This window comes from Phyllostomus discolor, chromosome 1 (genome assembly GCF_004126475.2).
Source record: "Phyllostomus discolor isolate MPI-MPIP mPhyDis1 chromosome 1, mPhyDis1.pri.v3, whole genome shotgun sequence".
NCBI lineage: Eukaryota > Metazoa > Chordata > Mammalia > Chiroptera > Phyllostomidae > Phyllostomus > Phyllostomus discolor.
The window spans coordinates 152,973,964-152,999,206 of NC_040903.2; positions in this window are offsets into that span (position 1 = coordinate 152,973,964).

Genomic DNA, 25,243 nt, shown 5'->3' on the forward strand with positions numbered 1-25,243 from the left:
CAATTATTTTGACATTACAGTGGTTACTATGTTTAAAAAATTTTACTTTTATAATATCCATAAAATTGCCTTTTATTTGCTTTCTACCAGTGCTCAATAAACCAGTTACATTTACCTTTCCTACCATTTTCATATCTAAAATATATATATATTAAGTGCCTATAATGTGCCACTTAATGCTTAAAATATAGTGGTGAACAAGGTGTCTTAGTGAGAGAGACAATATCCAAGCAGACAAATAAGAACAAATTGTGGTAAGTGTTGTAAGGCAACTAACATTGTGCTGCAATGAAGTAACTGGAGAAAGTCACTTCAGGGCATTGTCTAAAAAAACTCGTAAAAATCAATGTGAGATTCCACTTGAATTACCTCACTGAGTTGGCCATAGCACTCCATGATAGGAAGGGAGTTATCAATCACAGAGCTCATTAGGCCCAAAAGATTCTGTCATCATATGTGTTAGAAGACCTGAAAGTCCGTCTTCCAACCTCACACTGGTCAACCACAACAGAGGGGACCACTCTTTCACATTTAGTTTTTCGCTTTTTTCACTGGGACTAAATGTGAATGTGAACTTCAACTTTATGCTCTTTTTATCAGTCAAAATACTAAGAGAACCTCAAGCTTTCAATTACTTTTTGTAATGAGATGCTATGCTGGGCATATGAACCTATCATTCTCAAAGATAACCTTTTAGAATGGGAGTCACAGAAATCTTGCTCAGAAGCAAGAGTCTTAGTTAGGTTTACCTTCTCCCTTGTTCTTGTCAGATTATTTGTGTCAAAAATCCACTGGAGGAGCCTCAAGACCAGGCACTGCTTGTGAGGACTTGATGACCTGCTATTATTCCCTCCGTTCTCTCTATGGCCCACATAGCCAGTGTCTCTGTGCCTATTTCTTTCACTTTTTTTCTACACTGGCCACTTCCTCTGTTTACTCATACCTTCTGCAGGCTGATAGCTTTGGCTTATGCTCCACTGTGGACCTGACCATCCCAAAGGACTCCTTGTGTCCTTTAGGCTTCAGTCCGCACCCCTAGTCACCGTATCACCCTGGTTCAAAGATGTCATCGATTCTATTGTATGATGTACCATCATTAGTAGGGGGAGAAGGAAGTATAATCACACTAAATACATATGTAGACAGTGTGACATCCTGATTTCAGGTATACAAAATACCATGAGGGAGACGTGCGTAGAATAAAAGGAGTAGAGTGATTTGTAATTTGCGCAGCAGCTGATGAGGGCTGTTCACTTTCTACATCAACCATATTGTAAAGTCTTGGCCTGGTTCACCCCTGTTCTAATTAGTCTTGGCTGTATCCTGAGGCTGAAAAACACTAAACACAGTGGCAGGGGCTGCTGTCTCCAGGAGAGTCGTGACATGGCAGCACTCCTAAAAGATCCTGGAAGTAGGTAAGAGCCAACTTGCCAGTGTCATGAGGAAAGAAGAATGATCAACCCCCATTGTCAGGCTCTTTAGTACTTTTGCTTTCTTACCATTATGATGGTCATTCCACACTATAAAATTATAGCCATATATTTGTACTATGTGAGAAACATGCCCACATTTTTGTCAGTTCTTATCCCTTAGGTCATTTGTTTAGCCTAATGTCTTTGAAGCCTAAGCTTGTATGAAAAAAGCATGAATAATTCATACCAGACTGATTTAAATTTCCAAGGAACATTGAACTCTCTCTAAATTGTGAAGTCAAATAACACTCATGTTATTTTTCAAGCATGAACTTGCCCTTTGAAGACCTGAAGGTGTCAAAGTGGGAAAGATTCAAGAAAGTCTTTTCCCTGCTTCCATTTGATGAGCAATTCTCATTTTCCTTTGGAAAAATCATTTCTCAGACTGTCATAGAAGCTGCTGGCAGATGCAGTTTATATTAAACAGATGGTTGGTCTATAATTAAATGCCTGTCCACGGCTGGGCCTAATGCATTATGAATACTATGGGAAGATGTACCAGTAGTTAATGTGTGGACCATTTCCAGGATGAGGGTCACAAAAAAGAAAGTGTTATGTGGGATTTCACATGAGATCACTAGAGAGATGAATAGCATCTGACATGTTGACTGTTGACAAAACTCAATGGAAAGGAATGCTGAATTATTCAAACACAAGTGGATTGAGAAATGGAGGAATTCTTTGCATGGGTAAGCAGGATTGTGTATATTCAGGTTCATACACAGAACATGTACTTTGAAATGGAATAATATTGGTGTCTACATATATATACTGCTTTGACATAATTAATTTTTAAAGTAAATTAGTCCTGGCCAGGTGGCTCAGTTGGTTAGAGTGTTGTTCCCTACACCAAAAGATTGTAGATTTAATTCCCAGCCAGGGCACATACCTGGGTTGTGAGTTCGATCCCAGTTGGGATGCCTATGGGAGGCAACAGATCAATGTTTCTCTCTCTCTCTTTCCCTTCTGCTTCTCTCAAAAATCAATAAAATGTATTCTTGGGTAAAGATCAAGGGAGGAAGGAAGGAAGGGAGGGAGGGAAGGAATTTAGAATATTAGGGACACAGGTTTCTTTGCATTTACACACAACCAAATAGCTCATATGTATAACTAAGTACTTCCTTTTTCTTCCCAAAGGTTAGAAACATTTAGAAACAGTTTTAAAATTTTAATTATAGAGAAATCCTCAGTACCACAGACCTAAATTTTGTTATGTCAGTTGAGCTATTATGAAGAACGGATTCCCTCAAGTTAGAGTTATGAGAGGATGTGAGTAGAACCCAGAGCTTGTGTTTTAGCCCCAGCCCCCTCATAAATTGTAACATAATGGTTGTTCTTCTATAAATTAGGGTACAGAATATATATTAAATGCAAGAATTACTTTTGTAGTTAGGGGGCCAAAACTGGCTGCATGGCTAATTGAAACTGTTCCCGTAGGTTTAAAATGAGAAAACAGAGGTGAGATCCAATTCGTCCAAAGTGATACAGCCAGCCTTAAGAGTTCAGCTATTAGCTTACCTTCAACTAGGCCAAATAAAGAAAGGTCCTATCCCCTTTGAGTGGCCAACAGAGCAGCTGTGAGCCAGCTTATCCATGGGCCCACAGGCACGAGCTGCTTAACCTGGAGCAGCCCTTTTTTGCCCAGGCAACATGTCTCACTGCCTACCCTTCATAGCCTCCTTTTCTCAATCATGTGGGTTAAATTGAGCTGCCACTAACATGTTTGCATCTAAGCAAATGCAAACGTGACCCTGAACTAAATGTTTCAATTAACAATGTTTGTTCTGTAGTGAACAAAGACCCTGGAGACAAAACTCAGTGAGGTTTGGAGTACCTGAACAGGAGGGAAAGACAACACAGGGTGAAAGCTGTAAGCTGGGCAGGCAGGCCCATAAAAGCTTTTTGGAAAATGTGCTTAACCAGTGAAAACCAAAGAGGGGCGAATCTAGGATGTGAGGGCGATCTGGCTGTGACATCTGTCACCCCATTGATCACCAGGGTTGATTCGGCTGATCTGGCTGGCTAGGTGGGTGTCCCCTTCCCCCCTCACTGATCCATGTGCATCCCTCCTGAAGTTGCATTCTCAATTGAAGAGGATGACCTTCCCAACTAGAGGAGAGGACCGGTCTTCAGTCAAGGGTATACAAGTAGCTTCATTTCCCTGCTAGAACCTCTAAATAAGCTCTTAAGGTCCAAAGAGGGGAAAATCTCCAAGCTAACTGTAGTTTGTTGCTTTCTTGTTCATCTTTCCCCCATTTATACCAAATCTAATGTCAAATTGAAACAGCAGTTTGTTTTTTAAAATCAACTGTGAGAAAAAGAAGCACATAAGTCAGCTCATTAAAAAGACTGCATAGCCTAGCCTCACTCCCACTGTTTCTGGCATTAGAGCTGAAGTGTTAATAGAGATTGCTTTCTGGGGAGGTCTACAAACAGGTACTGCGCCTGAGTGGAATGGGTGCCTTTCAGTCCCAGATCCTGGAATGGCCCTAAAGAATGAGATGGGAGGTTAAGCAGCAGAGGTAACTGAAACACGGTTGGAGGAGCCAGGCCCTGGAAATGCCCCAAGGACAGAAAGACCCTTATTGAGCCCAAAGGCCAGGTACTCTGAAAGCAAAGCAAACTCACCTATGCACAGTGTCCTTTGCGGACTTGAATTCGAAAAACAAACTGAGCTTTGGAGGGTCAAACGCATTTGGGATGGGATATTTATACACTGCTATTTCTGTAATTGGAGTTGATCAGACACAAGTGTTCCAGTTTAGTTCAGCTTCTGTCCCTTCAGGCACACACCACCATCATGCAGATTTATGTATTCTGTATGGTGTGTGTGTGTGTGTGTGTGAGAGAGAGAGAGAGAGAGTGGGGGACAGCTGAGGGTGTGAGGGAGGAGCATATGGATAGAAAAGCCATTCTGGTTTTTCTTTCTAACATTTCAGCGCATGTCCTTAAGGATCCACTCATTAATTCCTGAACACTTGGCGTTGGTGTTTAGATGGTTCCACAAGACTTCTCTCTAGCAATGTTAAAATTGATATGTTCAGGGCCCACCTAAAGGTTCAGAGTTAGTACAGTAGACTACTGGGAATCTTTATTTTTAAGATCTCCCCAGGTAATGCTTTTGCCATGTTTGGAAAGGATCTGAAGGTGAAAAATATACATGGATAAGTTAATTGGAAATACTGATTGTGCATTTTCTTCAAACCATGATTGTTGAAGTCTAATTTATTTTACTAAACATTTAAATACAGACATACTTTCCAAATAGCTACATCTAGTCAAATAATGGTATTAAATAACCAATATAGTCAAATTTTAAAATTTAGAGCATCACAAATCTCTTCTTTAAAACTTTTTCTCTTGAATATTATATTTTTTTCTAGGCAACTATGTTTCTAAAGTGGCCTAGATGTTTATTTTAGGCTATTGTAAAGAGTCTTGATTGAACAAATACTATAAAAGCTAATGGTTTTACATGAGCAGAGACAATGCTGAATAGACAGAGATTCACCTGGCATTCGCTCTACCAATTAGTGTTTTGCTTTGTTTTTACTAAGCATACATGTGTCATTTTACAGTATAAACTTTCTATTTGTCTTTGGTCCTAATGGCCTTTCAAAGTAGATTAGATGTCTGAGTGTTAAAAATAGCCTTCAAAAGGATTATAACTCTTTTCAAGACAAAACAGATACAAGACATTAAAAAGGATCCATTATACCCAGTCCATAGACATATACATACATGATATCTAATAGCTTACTAATTTGCTGGAGAATAGTTATAGAACCATACATTATAGTGGAAATCTCCAGAGAACCATGAGAACAAAGAAAATGAAGATCTAACAGTAAGACTCCATAAAAACAAAGGGGACGTATGAAAATAATTAATAGGAAAGCAGTGGGGCAGCCTGCAGTTATTACACACAAGTGAACGAGGAATTTTATAAATGAATTCTAATCATCCTAAAAGATATATTTTTGTGTGAGAAATAATTCGCAATTGAGTAATGCATCCACTGAATCTCTACTTTGCATCCTAAGAGATAGTTTCTCAATTGTTATTTTTTTCTCTCTACTCTATCCTTCTCTGTGTCTCTGCATTCAAGGGTGTGTGGGGGGGGGAGCGGTGAGGTATAAGGAAAGAAAGCACTTACTGATCTCTCTAAAATGCCTAGACTGGGTATTAGGAAACCCTAACAGGAATTATATACTTTGTTATATGGAAGCCAAGTAATATTTTCCACAGTACTAAAAATAATATGGGATTTTTTAAAAAGATTTTATTTATTTTTAGAGAGGAGGAGGGAAGGAGAAAGAGACAGGGGTGAAACATGGATGCCAGAGAGAAATATCAGTTGGTTGCTTCTCACATGCACTCCACCCCAAGACCAAACCTGCAACCCAGGCATATGCCATGACCAGCAATTGAACTGGCGACCTTTCACCTTGCTGGACGATGCCCAACCAACTGAGCCACACCAGTCAAGGCAACATGGGAATTTTAATACATAATTTGATATTGTTCTTCTTGGTTACATGTAATGACTCACACTAATTTCTGGTAACCTCAACAAATCCTGAGGTTTTAAAACAATTTTATTTAAAGCCACTGATCAGCTCTTACAACAAAAATAGTTTATGAGCCAAATATTAGAAACAAAATAAGATGACGTTATTGCTTATTTTACTAACCACAAAGGAAAAAGAAAAGTACCAAACTGCTAATAACAGGTGTTGACTACGAAATCCATGTAGCACGAGCACAAAAGCAAGAGGGCAGTGTTAGGAAATGGGGAGGGAGGATGAATATACCACAGGAAGGAAAGTGAAGAGAGGTGGAAAGGGGAGTCATTGGCAAGCAGAAGTGGTGAAGTTTAGAGAAAAAGCTCAGACCACAGACACTTGGACAATGATAGGACAAGACAGCGGAGATAACAAATGACCTTGACAGGAGGGGACAAGCCATACCTCAGCAGTACCTTTGTATCATGCTAAGAGTTTGGTTAAATTAGGAAGGGGTTAAGGAAGACGATGATTAGGAGAGGGATTTAGGGTGAATTTAAAATTCAAAGAGCTTATTTCTATATTTCCTAGGCTATTAAGTTTTAACACAATATAATAACTCAAAACAAGTTAAATATATTAGTGCAGTCAATATTTAAAAGATGGGATTTATATGAGCAAGTCTTAGAGATCTACTGTACAGCTTAGTGCCTATAGTTTATCAATACTGTGTTACCTCAAAATTTGCTAAGAGAGTAGGTCTTATGTTGTGTTCTTCTCACAAAAAGTTACTAATAGTGAAGAGAATGGGAGAAATGGATATGTTTACGACATAGATTGTGGTGATAGTTTCCTGGGTATATACTTATTTCAAAATTCATTAAATTGTATACATTAGATATGAACAGCTTCTTGTATGTCAATTATACCTTATTAAAGTGGCTTAAAATAAAAAATAAATTTAAAATATGACCTATAGAATGTACTTTATAAAAATGGAAGAGACCTTGATTTTTGCTGGGAATCTGAAAACCCTTTCCTTCTTTTACAGACTTGCCTTTTAAACATGGATATATAAAATGCATACGCCTTTTCAATTTTTTATGGAATTTATTGGGATGACATTGGTTGATAACATTATATAGGTATCAGGTGTACAATTCTATAGTACATCATCTGTACACTGTACTGTGTATTCACCACCCCAAATCAAGACTTCCAGCAACATTTACTCCCTTTATACCCTCTTCTTCTATTTAAAAATACTCCTGCATGACAACATTCATGCCATGGATAATGCCCTTGAATCTTCTGTCCCATGCTTATCTGGAATTCTAGAAGGACTAAAATCAAAGCTGATATCATGAGCCTGTAAACCTTGTGATCCTGAATGATATGGTGACATCTCATTGGTTTAAGTTGACATTTTAGTGAATTTGTTAGTTAGTAGTTTAGTCATTATGGGTTTTACTCCATATTTTAGAATTTGTCCAACTCGTCTCAAAATTATTCGAGTTTTCGTAGTTTTTTTTTTCTTTTATTCTTCTCCTCCTTTCACCATTACCTATTACTTAAACTAGGGGACATTTATTCTTCTCAACTAATATGACAGTTATTTCAACAGGATTGTTGTATATATCAGCAGAGATTGATTATAGCTTGCAATATCATTGGATTATTTAGTGTTTTGCATTAAGCTCCCTGATTTTTGTCCTTGAACTTCAGTTATTGATGAACCTGTGTTCCCTACTCACCACCATTTCACTAAGACAAGGAGTTTATAGAGTGCGTAATGCTTGGATGCTTGGATGATGAAGTGGCACGTAAATCTTTAAGGGGGTAGGCTAGGTATTTCTGCTGAATAGAAATGTTATTACAGAAAATAACACATTCATTAATCTTCCAACTGTCTCAAGTAATTAGTCAGTGATGAGAGAAACTATATGCTATTTCCTCCTGGAAAAAGAGAAATTAGCTGCTGTCATTTGCAACAGCAGTTGGCTTAATTAGATTACATGGCTTCTTGTGAAGGCAAAAAAATAAGATTATCAAAGAATAGAGGGGAAACAAAATATACCTACACCTTATGACATTCCCCCAATATCTCTTTGGATAGCAATATAATGCTATTTCCCTGGTTTCAAAAGCTAAGTAGACATATCTGAGGTATTTTGAGTGGCAGATGTTACAGTTTCTGTGGTATGTACACTGCTAAGTGTTTTTAATACATATCTTGTAAACAACCTTAAGGACCTCTTTGAATAGTCTCTTTAGACAGGTCAAATAACACACATATTACACAATTATGAGTGTTCTCACCATATGCGCTAGATATAGAGAAACTTCCTGAGGAATCCCAGATACATACCAATTATCAGGTGTTCACCATAATATATTGGTCAAGCCACATGTAATAATAATAATAATAAAAACAATAGCAATAACAATGATAACATTAGTATAAATACAATGTATTGAGCTTGCATGATGGGCCAAGCAGGGTGCTCACTGCTTTGTACACATTATCATTTAATCCTTATAACAACCTTGTGAACCCTGAGAAAGAAGACACCTACTAAGAAGGGCTCTGGTGGCTAACTGAACTAAAGTTTTAAAAAACAGAGCCCACCAGCCATTTCTACACAGGGACCCTTCACACAAACTGCACTTTAGGGAAAGGCCTGCACTGAATTGCCTGCCTCTGCACTAACATACCTTAAAGTACCATATTTCTGCCATATGAGCCAACCCTTAAAAAGGAGTAATCCTATTTCAACCAATAGGACTGAGGCTTTCCCCATCCAATTGGAGCTGCACAACTCCGATCCACCAGAGCAGCTCTATTCTGACCAAGCACGTTAGTGTCTTTTAGACCAATCAAATTGTGAGAATTTGGCTGACTGGCATCAGGACAGACCAATCAGAGACCAGGAGTGGGGACTTCTGTACTTATAAGCCAGCACCTGTCTGGCTCTGAGAGCATACTTTCCCTTTCAACCAAAGACTGCATCTCTCTGGCTGTGCTGAAACACCAAAGAGTAGAGTGAAGCCAATCAGTGTAGGCTGGTACAGAGTGGAGCAGACCAGTGGAGCAGACCAGTACAGCACAAGGCAAGCCAACACAGAGCAAAGCAGACCTTCTAAGAGCAGAACAGAGCTGTCTAGCCTGAGAGCAGCCTGAGAAGGCTGCCTGATAGCCATGCTGTTTTCATAGTGGTGCTGTATCACAATTGAGCTGTTTTGCACTAAATAAAGTTTTCTTCTTCACTTCACTTTCACTGTACTTTAAATTGGGCATTCCTGTTGGCATGCCCAATGCCATCAGGAATTGGACACCAATAACCATCAGGTGACAAACTTTACAGGCATACATTCTGCCAATTTTACATATGGGGAAATGGAGGCTTTGTATAGGACTCAGTAATGTGGCCTTTTAATAATAAGGGATGTAGCCAGTTGAACCCAGGACTTGTAGACTCTTAAGACCAGGGTATTAACCCTCAGATTCTACTGCATTTATTGATATATGACAGCATATACCAGACAGTTTACCAAGGTGTTAAAATAGATTTTAAAATGAAAATATTACATAAAAGCACTGAATATACCAGAGTATTGAAAATGGCCTCTATTAATTCTTTTCTTTTATATAAATTTCTTCCCCAGGTAGCTGGGGGTGAGAGTTGCACTGATTTTGAAGAACTAATAAAGTCACTTCAAAAGAGTTTCCATGTCCTCAATCCATGCATTGTAATGGATTACTTATTTTCATTTTTAACACTGTTGCCATTTACTTATATGTTTAAATGCATCCTTGTCTACTACTTTCAGTAATACCCCTCACACAAAATGCAAGGCTATATACATGATGAAGATCAATGGTATTAGACTTTTTTCTAAACCAGAGAAACTTTATTTTTCTCATGAACTAGTATGAACTAATAGGTCAACACTTAAATAAAATGACTCCTTCCAGACAGAGATGAAGACTTACAAGGCAAAATTATAGTCTGGATTTTTTTTATGGCTCCTATTTGTATATAATGAGGATTAATTTTTCCTGACTTAATGAGAAATGTGGGGCTGACTGGAGTGCACTGTTACCCTTGTGCAGGAAGTCATGGGACTCAGGCCGTGTGAAATCCCGAGTGCAAACTACCCACAAGGCTAGTCCCCCTCATGTTCAACAGCTACGGAGGAATCCTCTCAAGGGAATGAGCTTTGGAATTTTTCTTACATGGTCAACTGACATTAATTTAGCTATGTTTTGGAAGACTCAATAGAGTCAAAAAGTAAATAGCTACTTAAGAAGAAGAAATATGTTTACTTTGCCTCTATATCCCTTGAATTTATGCATTCATGTGTGATTTAATAAGTAAGCGATAAGTGTGAATAAATGATCAAGAAGTAGCCACCTGAAATTTCTACTCCTATGCATGTTAAAATCGCATGTGTCTGTAGTCCGACTTAGGTCTGGGCTGTGAAACTATATATTTGAAATCTTCCTAGGTGTTCTAAATTACTGGCAGGTGGAGAACGATTGCATTAATGTAACTTAGAGACAGAAAAGACACACTAATTGTGGGAAAAACTGTATGATTAATTTGTTCATCTGTTTTATATTTACATAAATATAATTTATAATTTGTATGCACACACATACATGTAGTACATGTTTTTACGTATATTCTTATCTCATCCAAAAAATTTAAAAATAGAATGTTACACACAATAACAGGTTAAGAAAATAAGTAAGGTTTAAAAAGCAAAGGGAGCGCAGAGGTAAAAGACTGCCAGTCAGGACCGAGGTTGAAAGGCTGTGCTGGCTTGGAGGACCGAGGTAGGACACACGGCAGAGAAGCATGGATCGGTGCTTTGTTCCTATTTACTCAGAGTGCTTAGCAGTGATCTCTGCAGTGATTCAGGGTAAGGTGAGCTCAGAGTCGACCTTTCCCCACTTGCAGTTTGTTATTGCATTTCTTTTCCCTCGCCTATGTTCTTTGAGCCAGCAATGCTTTCATGAAGGAGAAAATATTTTTATTGTTAGTGATTCTTTCCAGAAAGTTCTCCCTTACCTAGCTTATTCATCTCATTAACATCATCACTTAAAGAAAAAAGAGCATACTCTCCAATTGCCATTTAAAAACAAAGCTGGGAATGATTAAAAATATTTCTAGTGATGAAAAATGGAGATTCTTTTTAACTGTCTGGAGATGTTAATCAGAAAAGCGAACAATAATCCCCAAGGAAGACACGTTCACCTTGGCACCCTGAGGCTCCTGAAACTGAAGCCAGTCTTACAGCTCAAAGGACTGGGTGTTGTGTGAAATTAGAGTGGGGGTGCCTGGGGAAGTCCAGGCAGAAGGAGAGAGCAGAGAATGCAAACAAAGTCTTTCAAGGCCTGAATCTCCAAACTGAAGGAATCAAATTGTGGGTCATTGGCTCAGCTTCTGTGTATGACCTTGAACAGCCCAGTCCAAATTCAGGATGAAATGGGACACTCATGGGTCTCCCCAGGCTGGGTTTCCTTTCACTGTTCCCACTCAGCTGCCCTAGAGGCACCAGGCAGCTGCCATTTCCAAACATGCCCCTGGATCCACTGCCTGCTTTGATAGTGGGAAGTGGAAAGTGAGAAATCTCTCTGGGCTCCTATTCACTTTAAACTGGTCAGACCAGTAAAGGGAAAGTGAGTGGGGGCCTCTTTGTCTCTCACCTCTCCCTTGTGGGTAGGCAGTTTAACAGAAAACAAATCCTACTGACTCACAAATATCCCAAGTATGCCGCAGACCAGAGCTCAAACCTGAGTCTACAGGTCGTTGTATCGAGTGCACACAGTAACAAAGACCGTTATTCCCCAAGCACGGGATCCAGGACCGGGTCAGCACCATGAGAGGAAATGGTAGATTTTCTTAAATGTGGCCATTATAAAACTGCTAAGATATTGTTGTTGTTGTTGTTGTTGTTGTTTTTAACTTTTAGGGCCTCTGGACACTGAAAATTCTGAAAACACATTTTATTCTTAAAGGGAAAGAATACACATAGACTTTCTTTAAGATCTCATCAAGAAAAATAGCAAAATGTTGAATATTCAGAGAGGTTAATATACTTCAAAATGATGTGTGTTCAGGGTTGAGATTCAGCTTGAGGTGGGTGTGTAGGTGTGTGCTTGTGTCCTGGGAAGCAGCATGAGTAACTGAGAAGAGTTCTAGACTTTGAATCGATATCTCACCTTAGCCAGTGTCTAAGTCTGGTCATGGACAAGGCATTTTACCCCTCAGAGTTTCAGTTCCCTCCTCTTTAAAGTGAGGATAGAGTGGTTGAGAGTATTAAATGTGAAAACATAGTTTACAATGGCCAGCAAATTTCTCGGCACCCAGTTGCTCATGTGAATTTGAAATAGGCAACGTTTGGTTAGAGGTAACCTAGTGGCCCACTTGGTGCTCATTCCAAATAATGCCATGAGGCCACGGCATGAACCTGGCCTTCCTTCCAAAAACGTAGCTGCTTTCTCCAACTCCAGTTCCTTCAGGAGATGGGACTGGCAAGAGTTTAATAATAAAGTCATACTTAACAGCAGAAGGGATAGGGTGTAGCCAGGTTGATTCTGAAACCCAGGGCACTTGACCACTTGACTGCAACATGCCTTCTGTTGCCTGCACCAAAAATCTCACACGCGTATTGAATCCTTCTGAAGAATAGTTAGCATTGAGCTGCTTTAGTGCCTAAGCAGGCATATGGGGGCTCAAATGGTTCATCCTAATGTGACAGTGACTTTCTATTGACATGATTAGGCAGTAGAGCATGGTGGTGACAAGCATAGGTTTTATTTAACGTCAAATACATATGGATCTAGTGATGTAAACTTGGTTAAGTTCTTAATTTTCTAAGATGTTTTCATCTGTAAAATGGAAACAATAACAGTACCCACCTGAGAGTGTTATGATGAGAATTTTGGAGGTTAATAAATTTCAGCTACTTGGCACAGTGCCTGGAAAATAGAGACTGGTCAAAAAATTTTGACTACTTATAGAGATGGAGAGCTTCGTGGTTGGAATTACTATTAGGTGTGAGCCCATACAGCCAAATGTGATGACTACATTTTTTCTAAAATTGACTGTAATGATGTTTGTCACAGAACAACAAAAGCTGATTATATATTACCTACAATTTGGTATCAATTATTATACAATGAGAGCTGTGATTTTCCTCAATTATCAAACTTTCAAAGTAAGTCCTAAAAGGAGAGGCCAGACTCTAAATATTTCCATATTTTTGAATTTTGCTTTCATTTAATTGGGAATTCATTCACATGTTGATGCAGGATAGTGGATATGAATCATCTTCCAATGAATTAACCAAAGATTTAGTTATAGGAAAGAACTGAACAACACGAAACAACTTAACTGGATTTTAATCATCAACAGGCAGAAGCAATATCATTTTTATATTTGGGTACCTGAAAAATTCTATTATTTGATATCAATAGAAGTCAATACAATATTAACTGATGAATGCAGAAATGGACGACAGCAATTTCCTATGACTACGTTATTCACCTATACTATACTCACAGTATTTTGAGGGCTAGAATGGGAAAAATGGCTCATTTTTTAAAAATGGCAAGGTCATCGTTGGTGTTAAAAGAAGAACCTGTCTAGTGGTGGGTCAGGATGGCAAAGGTGAAGAATGGTTTGCTTTTGCAGTGACCAAAATAAAATGCTGGAGGGGGGTCCCACTGTGATTTCCTCGGACACTGTACAGAAGCACCAGCACACAAAGCCTTAAGTGACAAACACAGAGAGTCAGGCCTGCCTTTACAGTGTACGCCATTCCCATGAAGAGGCATCTGGGGCTCTTTGTGAAGAAACAAGGGGCATCATTGGATAAGCGGCTTTGAACACAAGTTGGTATTGTGGTGTTTACTAAAGACTCTCCTGTTGTTAAAAGGCCCAAAACGCCCTCTCTGTGTTAACACTTGTCCTCCAAAGTAAGGCAAGGGCATTCCAGGAAGGTTTCAGGCAATTTTCATTCACAGCAGAGAAAGTGATAACTAAGTAATCTGACAAACACTGTTACCTACTCCACTTTTCCTCTCCCAACACATGTGGAAAGAACTGAACGCTATATTTAGCAAGTTGGTCAACACACGTTCTGACTAATAACTGGAATAGCGGGCTGCCTAATGATAACAAAATGTCACGTCGTGTTATTCTCCAATATCAAAAGAAATGGTTCAAGATATGACCGTGCAGTCTTTCCCTGTGTTCCATTCACTCCCAAGGTATCCGCCCAGCTACAATGAGGCATCACCACCTCACAGCCACTCGATCAGTTTTTGGCATAAATAGTGACAGCTTTAGTATTTTTTTCTCCAAATGAAAAAGCCTATGTTAAGATTCAGTTTTATCAAAATCATTTATCAGAGTTGTCATCATTGGGAAGGAGAGGCAATTATTAGCTTAAGTACCATCATGTGCTTTCACAAGAACCTTCATTTTTATGAAAATGCTTGCAAAACTCGGACTTCTGTTGAAATACTCATCCAGTACACATGTACATATGAATTTCAGGTTTAGTATTGCTTCCTGACAAGATATCCTGACTGCAATAAACTAAGGAAAACTTAGGTAGGATATTTGATGATAAAAGAAACATCCAGAACTCTAGTTAGTTAGGTTGTGAATAGTTGCTCCCTGTGTAGAGACATGTTTTTTAGCTATGACTATATAGGAATAAAATACACATGTTTTTATTCTAAATTTTCATGCACAGAGTAGTAATTTATTTAGGAAGTTGAAAAGACCCAGGCATGTGGTTTTCCTCTTGACAAAGGCTATGGTTCCCAATGGCAGAAACCGTGGTCAAGCCATGCCCATGCCCAGAAAATACAGAGCTGCTGGCAAACCGCCATGTCAGCCAGACACTTGGCAACTAGGCAGGTGTCACTGACTGTGAACTGGTAGGACTGAATTGAGGAGAATGGTATATATCTGGAATCACCACCATGAGAATTCAGAGGAATAAAGGGATCCAGCCACCCAGTGGGGGCATACCTCCACACCTTTTCTTTCTTCCCAGAAACCTCTCTAATTGTTTTCTCCTTCTTCATACACAAATTGCATGTGACCAAGGAAATCTTGTTCCACTCACCACCTTACTGGAAAAAGAGGAATGAGCATCTCTCCAAAGGAATATTCTATACATTTCAAAGGCTTGCAATAGTGGGATGGTAAAGAGAAGACATTTCTGTGTTTCTCTTTGTTATCACAGCAGACCCAAGAATTATCTTGGCTTATACATCTTACACTAATAATTTCCTCACATTATTTAAATTACCATGATATTATTTCTACCTCAGAAATCTCTTTCAAATCTACTGTCTCTTTCTCACTTCCAATTATACTTCCTTATTTTAGTTGCACATTATTTCTTACTTCCATTACTACAAGAGTTCTTTAATTGGATGTTCTATTGTTTCTCTCCATTATAGCTCATTTTTCACACTACCATCAAAATTCTCTTTCTAAAACAAAATCTGACTATGCCACCTCTTTAATTAAAAAATAGCATTCCCTATTGTTCCAGAGCTTCTGGTTTCAGTATAAGATGTGTCCTTAGAAATTATACTAAACAACAACAGCCTACAGTTAATTCTTATGCATAGCTATTATTAGAACCTGTGTATTATATATCTATGTAAAAGGAAGCAACATAAGTGTGACATTTGCTCTGAAAATATGCCTCAAAATTCTTATCTAGGTGAAACAAAGGACATGGTACTATTTTTTCCTAGTATATGTTATACAATTGGAAAAATACCAAATTAAGTAAATCCACTGTGGAAAACAGAGAGTGGTTTTCTCTATCTTTCCCTCTTTAGTGTAGTTTTATATAAAAAGAGAAACCATTGACATGAAAGATCCACCAGCATCATCGAGTTCTAGGCTGGCATTTCCAAATAATAACTGACTCTCTTATAGCAACTACATACCCTGCTCTTCCATTAGTTCTTCCAGGCCATTAGAAGGTCTACCAGAACTCCCCCTTAATTATTTGCTAAGAATATTGAGGATGGGGGGAAATGATAGAATGAGGGAAAACAAAACAACCACTCCAGGTAATTCAGCACTAGGAAGAATTGTTAAGTAGGAAAAAATTATCTTCATGAAGGGGCACTTTTAATTTTAGAACTAGAGAAACATATGAAAACAAAGAAAATAGATAACAAATGTTAATGCACCCATTTCCCATCTTCAAAGTTATCAACTCAACTTCAATCTTGCATTATCAATACTCCCCCCACATTTGATTTTAACCATACACACTGTATTATTTTGTAGCATTGTTTTAGTCTTCTGTAAACATTGTACTATTAACTTGTAAAAGTTAAAAAAATTAAAACAGAACCACAATACACTTACTGCATTGTATTAGCTTCCTGTTGCTACTGTAACAAATTACTACAATCTCTGTGGCTTCAAACAACATAATTTATTCTCTTACAGTTCTGAAGGTCACAAGTTGGGAATGAGTCTTATGGGGGCTAAAATCAGTGTGTTGTTAGGGCCGGCTCCTTTTTGAAACTCCATGAAAGAGTTCATTCCTCTTCTAGCTCCTAGAGGCTAATGGCATTCCTTGGCTGCTGACTACATCATTGCAACCTCTGTTTCAGTAACATTGCTGTTCTTCATTGATCTTCTTACCTCCTCCTTCTAAGGGCCCTTACATTACATTTAGAGTTTCCCCAAATAATCTAGGATAATTGCACCTGCAATGTTCCTTTTGATATATAAGGTAACACATTCACAGGTACCAAAAACTAGGGCTCCATTATCTTTGGGGTGGGAGTGGGGGTTACCATTCAGTGTACCATAAATACTCAAAAATTAACATTAGTTCCTGATTGTCATCAAAAATCTGGTCAGAGTTCAAATCTCCCTGGTCATCACATAGTTTCTTTGGCTTGCTTTGGTTGTATTTTCAGATGTTTTTATTAAGTCAGTAAAGTCAAAGTGACTGTTTCTTTTTTAAAATTTTACTGTTGTTCAAGTACAGTTGTCTGCATTTACCCTCCACTAGTCCCCACTGGCCCCAGCCATCCTCACCTCCCTCCCCTGATCCCACACCACCTTGGTTTTTTGTCCATGTGTCCTTTATAGTTGTTCCTAAAAGCCCTTTCCCCTTTTCCCCCATTATCCCCTTCCACCTCCCCACTGGTTACTGTCCATTTGCTTTTAATTTTAATGTCTCTGGTTATATTTTGCTTGCTTGTTTGTTTTGCTGATTAGGTTCCACTTAAATGTGAGGTCATATGATAATTGATTGTTTCTTTTAATTAAAAGATATTTTTTTCTTCCTTGCCATTTATGTGTTAAAGAAACTGGATTGAGTGTTTGAGTACCCCACATTCAGGATTTTGCCTATAGAGTTAATACATTTCTTTGCTCCATTTTTTTCTATAAACTAACAATATTGTAGATCAAGAAGTTTGAAAAGATCCAGGTTGTATTTTTGGCAAGAATTCATGATGCCCCTCATTCCATTTAAGTATTAATTCTTTACATTCCTCTTCCCCTGATCAAAACCTTTCTCTCTGAGAAAGTCCCTTCATGTCTTCACAGCCATTATGCCTTATTATGAGTTAGTTTAAAGGGTCTGGTATAGCACATCAGCACATGCTCTGACTTCTGCTTTGTTCTACCCAACCATACCATAAATAAAATCCTAGAGGAGTCAGTTACTGCCATCAAGTCACCAAGTCAATACTGTTACTGACTACTTTGATCCGTTTGCAGCCAAAACAGTTCTAAAGGATCCATCTATAATTTGTATAGACCCAGCCTAAGTTTGAGCAATGACTGTAGGTCCCAGGATAACTCATGTGTTACAACTTCAGAGAATCAATAAGTGAGACCACATTCATGACAAGTTCAGGCCCCGGTAGAATACAAGGAAGCAGAGGACATGGTCTCTTAAAACAGAAAGGAAATTCAGAAATTAAGATACCAGGAAGAACCAATCCTTCGTCACTACTGACCTCTTTGTCTCTGTTCAAGTTGTCATAATTAGGTAGTTGTACTTGATCACAAGGATAGAATAAAACAGGAGACAATTATAAGATAGGAAAAAAAGTGCTCATGGGTCATCTTGGAGTAGAATGGGAAGGTCAGGATTTATAAGTACTTCCAGCTTACTGATTAAAAGAAAGAAGAAATGAGGATGTGATATAAGGACTGAATTATTTCTCCTGGGCTTGGCTGCAAACTCTACTACTAACTAGCTATATGATTTGGGGTCAGACCTTTAAATGCTCTGGATTATTAATTATCTTTAAAATGCAGGTATGGATTATATCATCTCTGAAGTCCCTTCCACAGATTTTTTTTTCTAGTGCATATCATGGCTAATGTTAAACACAACATAAGATGTACATTGATCTCATGCACTTGCCAGAATTTTAATGATTAGCAGATTTTAAAATATGCCTTTGCATAGCACTTCAACAAGATAACTGATTCTTACAAATGTGAAGCCTTCCCCAACAGCCTCCACCTCAAGAGTAGACTAAAAACACACTTAAACACATTAACACAGGTATGTTGTTCTTGTTACTCATTTCTTCCCCTTTCTCTGCCTTCTGTTATCCCAGAGGCAGTGGACATACTGATATAGCATTGGTAAAAACAAGGGCTGCAAAGACACCATCAATATATCCATACTAAAAACACATACCAGCACTTGAGAAAATAGAGTACAATGAAGCAATAAAGACTCATTAATATTTCGTATTTGGTGACTGCCAACTTTGTTAGAGTGAGAGAAGAATAGAAATGGGAGCATTCCATGTAAGGCAATGTCTTTTATGATCCCAGGGAGGTGTTAAAAATAGAAATGTGTATATTCCTGCCAATCAATTCAATAATATCTCTTGGCATCATGTGGGCAAAGTAAAGGTTTGATTGGCAGTTGTAGCAATCACTGTTCAACTTGATCAATTCAGGTACAATATGATAAGAACTCAGGAAGACAGGCTATTAGAAGCGTAACTCCCTCACTGACAGCACCTACATAACAGGTGAACAGATCATTAGGGAGATGAATCAGTAGGGAAGTCAAACACAATACACTTATTTTAAAATAATCATCTGGGGTGGACATAAATAGCTTCTCCACTTTTCATGGTATAGTACATGTACTGTGCTGTATATGAAATAAATACCTGATGGTTATTGAAAACATGTGAATTTCTCACATATGGTTTTAATAACAAAGTAGTATTTGTTTAACATACAGTGACTTTATTATTAAACGTGGTATGATTATTTAATTTAAATGTCAAATATTAAAGCCAGCCTGGCTACAGATTAACAGCTAATACCTACTTAATGTTAAATATTCAACAAATGTTTTTTAGTATGGAATTACTACTTAACTACTTTGGTCCTGGAGCTTTTCTTCCAATTAACTTTGTTATCTGACAGTCCCTATGTGTTAAAACCTTAGACTCACACAGCCTTAGCACTACACTGACCTTAAAGATAACCTCGTCTATAGATGAGGAAAAAGAGGCCTGGAGAGGCAAATTTACTCATTAAAAGTTTCATGAACAGTTTTCTACTTTCAAATTCAGCATTTTTTGTGACTCTATGCTGATTTTTTATAGAAGAATTAATTATAGGAGGATCACAGACCAGAGTTTTTTTTTTGAAATAAATCTCTATAAAACCAGTACATGGTCAATATGGAGTTATTTTTCTCTTTCTTATAAACACCCTTTCCTTAATCCCCCAACCCCTGTCCCCCAATATCTTCTCATAGTGGGACCAGCTGATGTGGACCCCAGCTCATGGGATCCACAACATTGTGGATGAGATGAGACAAATTCACATGGACTACCAAGTCTTGCGGAGGAAAAGGGATGGCATGGCCACGCCCTTAAGGGGAGAGTGCTTCAGAGTGCCCCAGTCACTCTCTCAAGATGAGAGTGCCCTGACCTTTGCCTTGACAAGCTTTTATTGCTTTTCTGGGCACATTACATGATGGTCCTCATTTACCACGCAGAGGTTCACTTTAGGTAGTTACCTTTTACAGAAAACAAAGGAGAGGATGCTGCTAATCACATCACAGAAGAAGGATATTTGCAAATACAAAGGGAAAAGTGGTTGAACTGGTTACACTCATCCTTGGAAAGTTTAGCATAGATTTTAGGAAGTTACTTTAAAAATGTGCAGTAAATGTTGCTGCCTCAATTCAGGGTGAGGGAGTTTTAGCAAAAAGCACGTCTCAAAGCAGTCCTGATTCCCCATGGGATAACCTATCCATGGGCATGGATCCTGTGCATTGGACCTCGCTTTCCACTGGCCTTCCTGAGTGGGAGCTGGGCCCATGCCACGCAGAACAGTCTCCTATAACAAGCAACTTTTTGCTGGTTCAATGCCTAAGACATGAATTCTATCCTGCAGTCTTGGAGCTAAAGAAGAAAGTGTCTACTCCATATCAGCATGTTATCTATGGGAACAGTGGAGCTGAACTCAACTGCCATACCCAGGAAGAATGACTGCCAAGAATGAAAATCCAACTTGGAGGGCAAAGCCTTGGCAGGGAAAGCCATGAGTCCCCAACCTAATAGCAGGTGAAGATAAAGTAGGGCAGCTTGCATGTATCTGGGTGTGACTATGATCTGTGGATGGATTAGGCCAAGGATGGAGGGACACACTAAACCTTAAACTCAACCAAATATCTAAAATATCTGTTGTTCTACGCACTAGTCCCCCAACCTTTTTTCTTACTGGCATTCTCCTTTTTAAGTTTGCTATAGGAACAAAGCTTATTCAAGTATTTTTAGAGTGAGCAACCAGTATGCTGCACGGTTTATCAAGTCATATGAAAAATATATTTACTTTACTCAGAGAAAACAATAGATGATTGTTTGAGTGGACAGTGTGTGTGCAAGAGGTAACAAGGGAGTGGAAAAGATGACAGGAAGGGAGTTGCTGTTTAAGGTCTATTTTTATATATTTTCTCTGCTTTGTGAAACTAGAAGCAGATTATTTTTGTGTGGCTCCAAATAGAAGATTTAGTCCCAACAGTCAGAAATATAAGGAAGCTAATTTCTGCTATAGTCAGGGATACTTTCCTAACTATCAGAGTTGTCCAATAGTAGAATGATAGGAGCAATCAAAGTTGTGAGCTCATAGTTGTAGAGAGTTTTTGAATGAGGACAGACTGAACTGCCCAGGGCAGCCCTTCAGTGAAGTGAGTTCTCATGGCTTTTCTGTTCAACTCAAGATCCAGCTCTTGAATCTGGAACTGCTATACTATAACCCTTCGGTTTATTTTTAATTGAATAAGACTTTTCTGCAGATTCCCCAGGCATGATTTTCTTCGAGAAAGAGAGATAAAGCCAAGAGGCATGTAAGGGAGATGGAGGGAAGGGAAGACAAAGAAGGGATTGGCCTAAAGTAAGCAAGATGAGACCTCTTCAGTTACCATAACAATAAATGTGTCGTAGTTCCTATGGTGATAAAAGAGACCAAGGAAGAACTAGGATGAAGTGCATCAGATTAGGGCATAAATCAGAGGTAGAAGGGCAGAGCTCTGTGTCACTCAAATATTAGCTACAGCATTCTTGCACTTTGGACATTTTGTTAAATTTGAGCCAATCTAAACTGGCCACAGCTCTTCCCCTGATTTTTGTATATTCCCATGTTGACTTAGGAAATAAGGGTCAATCTTGATCTGATCTCTGATGACATTTTCTGAACAAATATCATGAGTGCAGATAAACAACTTTTGTCTCCACACGAAGATTTTTCTAACTGAACATTTGAAGATGGAAGAGATAACTGATGGCCAGAGTAAAGTTCCCATCTCAGTGCTGGGAATGCTGGGGGAGGGAGGACAGATACAATTACACTTTGTCAAGCCAAGCCACACTTCAAAACTATTGGCAATGGTCCTAAGAATCATATAGGAGCCATGGAGGAAGATCTAATACTGATTCCAAGAAATTTAGGAGACATTTCTTATAGGAGTGTCAGAATATAAACAATGGAGAGTTTTTAATATATCTTCTCCTTCATATTTGTGGTTACATGATAACTTTTTCACCATCAAATTTAGTCAGTGGGTCCTTACTTTTTTTTTAATTAAACCCTTATATGTTTTATCAGTTGCAGCTTATCTTTTAACTATTAAAGACCTTTATTCATTTATTATTATTTTTATTTTAATCATTGTTCAAGTACAGTTTTCTGCCCTTTACTCCCTTTATTCAATATGCAAAACACCAGACTGACAAATCCCATTGACTAGGAGGTATGTTGCTTCTACACTGCTTGTCAGTGTAATTTTATTTCTAACATGCTATGATGGCAGGAGGCAGTTAAAGGAAACCAGACCTGCTGACTACTCATCAAGGAAACGTGCCATGCAGAGAGTGAAGGCTCCTTTACGTAACTCTGCTGTGTTTATACACATCTCCTCCTGGGCTTGGGGCTCAGAGATATGTCTTTAAATGTGCTAAAATGCAGCAGCATTTTCCTGACTGGCTGATATCTAAGCAATGAGTGTAAGCAGTGATTCCAAGCTCATGGCATTCTGTGTCTGCTGTTCCCTGTGTACCCCCATCACCATCTTCAAGTTTGGGGGAGAATTATTCAACAGTTTCCCTTCCGTCAGTACAAAAAGCACATTATTCCTTAGTCTCTTACTAGAGAAAACAGAATGCTTTTCCTCCCATCAAGATCAACTCACAGTGAACTTTAAAATAGCACATACCCTAATCTCTTTCCAGTTTATATCAGCTTCCAGCTCTGATGTCTAAGACCATAAACTCTTGAGATTGACTGAAGTGTGTACTACTGTCTAAGGACCAGATTCACACACATAAAAAAATACATCCTTGTAGAAAGAACTTACATTACAGACTATTAATACTCAGCCTACTCTCCCAAATCAAACCAAAGGCCCAAGACAGGCTATTTATTGTCTGCTGGACACCTTCAATCTACCTTGCCACCCACACATACATTTACACATGCCACAGATTAAGGAAGTTCACCCTTCCAGAAAAAACAAAGAAAGAAGTGTCTTGATGTCATTTTCCAATTCCATTCCTCTCATGAGGCCCCATTATTTCATTCAGATTTGAGTCACACAAGTTTTGACACTTTGGGAAACGTTTTTTAACAAGAAAACTAAGAATAGAATTCTAAGAGTCCTCAAAAAATAATGTATTAAGAATAGAGGAAGGAATTGAGAATAATTTTTTTTTTGGAGACCAGAAATTTTGATGAACTCAGGATAGCTGACCTCACAGAACTAAAGAATTATTTGGTAACTCTGGAAGGCATGGCTAAAGCAATGGGTAGGATTTCCCAGAGGGTTGAGGATAATTTTGGCTTGGTATGAAAGTTTAAAAACAATGTAATGACAATTAGAGTGGTCAAAAATACAATAAGCTGCCTCAGAAGAGATGGCATTTCATGGCCCGGCACACACAGGTTTTAGGCGGATGGTTTGAAAAAGGAGCCAGAGGCCAAGTGTTTCTGGTTATACAGTTCACTGTTTCCCTAAAAATCAAAGAAAATTTTGAGGGATGAAGACCATTGGTGGTATAATTTTGGTGGAAGCCAGACTGGGTTGGAGTGAATGGGGTTAAATAACTTATTTCAGCTATCTGAACTTGTTGCATGCTTCTGTGTACTTAGCTCAGATTCCTAGAAATAGAACCTAAAAGCAAAACCTCACATGCTGCCTTTTTGGGGGGGAAATGGGGGAAATGAGGAGTGTAGCACATAAAAAAGAACATGAGGATGTACATCAGCTCCCTGGCTACTGCTTGGTAGTGAGCACAGTTAATTGCTTAATTGTTTAGGATACCATCAGAGAGACCATCTGAGAACAAACTGTCCAAAAGACAGAAGAGGGAAGAATCTATTCCATTCCTGGCCATCGACCAGTCAAAGCTGGCCACATAGAACCTCTGCACTTTCAGGAAGCTCCCAAGGAAGCCAACGCCCACAGGGGGAGTTTGGTGAGTGTGCAGGAGCAGTGTTCCTCTCTGCCACACAGTAGGCTGGAGTGGCAGTGATGACCCAGCTACATAACTGTAGGAACAGCCTGGGGGCCACTCTGGCCAGAGCCAGGCAGTTAATAATACAGGTAGAAGACAGAAAGGAAAGAGGTACATAAACTGTTTCCAGCATAGGTCCCTGGTCTGGATTCATGGTGTCCTTTGTGACACGAATATGTCCTCTGTGTGTTACAATTATAGATATTTTACCAGAAGAATGGCTTTTTGTCTAAGTCAGACATGCCCAGCTACACCAGACCAAAGAGTGGATAACTGGTCATCCATACCTATCATAATTCCACTGATGAGAAAAGAAGCCCCAGTGGACAAATCCCTTCTCAGGAATCATTCTCCTGCCTCCAGACCTCAGAAAAAGCAAAGGCTTCTTCTTCTCTGTCCTGATTGAGAAATTATATTTTCTGACATCCTGTCAGGAGAGGCACTTCATAATACTCCTAGTTTTTCCTGGGGCTAGTCAAGTTTGCAAAGAAACTGTCTTCTAGTCAGGGCTGATTTTAACAGATGAGCATCTGAAGCTTAATTTCAACTCTGCAGACACATGATCCTGCCCTCTACTGAGTTATTATAATCTCAGTTTTCCAGTTGCAGAAGAAACAGCCTAGCATGAAAAAAAAGAAAACTTGACTTGAAGTTTGAGAATTGGGGTGACTCCTTAACCTACTCCTTAATCACTAGGGATTGTGCTCAAACTTCTTAAACTCTCAGGCCATTTTCTATCTGCTTCCAACACTTTTATGACTCCAAGTACTGCATAAAATTTACATGTACATTATTATAGTGTCAGCCAAAGTGTGAGAGCTGGGACAGCAGTATGTGGGAGTATACTCCCAGAAAGGCGAATGGCAGCTGAGTGGATAGTCTGACTAAATTGGCCATAAAAAAAAACCCCTGCAAATTTAGAAAGGCAGGTTCATGGCTTTAAAGAGGCCACTTCCCAGAAAGGCACCAAATGGTATCAAATGTTGTATGGCATATTCCTTGATCCTGGTTCTATCCAATGGGAAAAGATTCTCAGAGGCTAGAAGAAGGAATATGTAGGAGAGGAAGAACTGAAATTATCAGAGAAAGATATGGAGCCAGTTATAAGGTACACAGTGTAAATCATAAGTAAAAAGTGGTCTTTCTTTTTACTAATACTCATTCAATTAACCAGTGGTTTTTGGAGTATG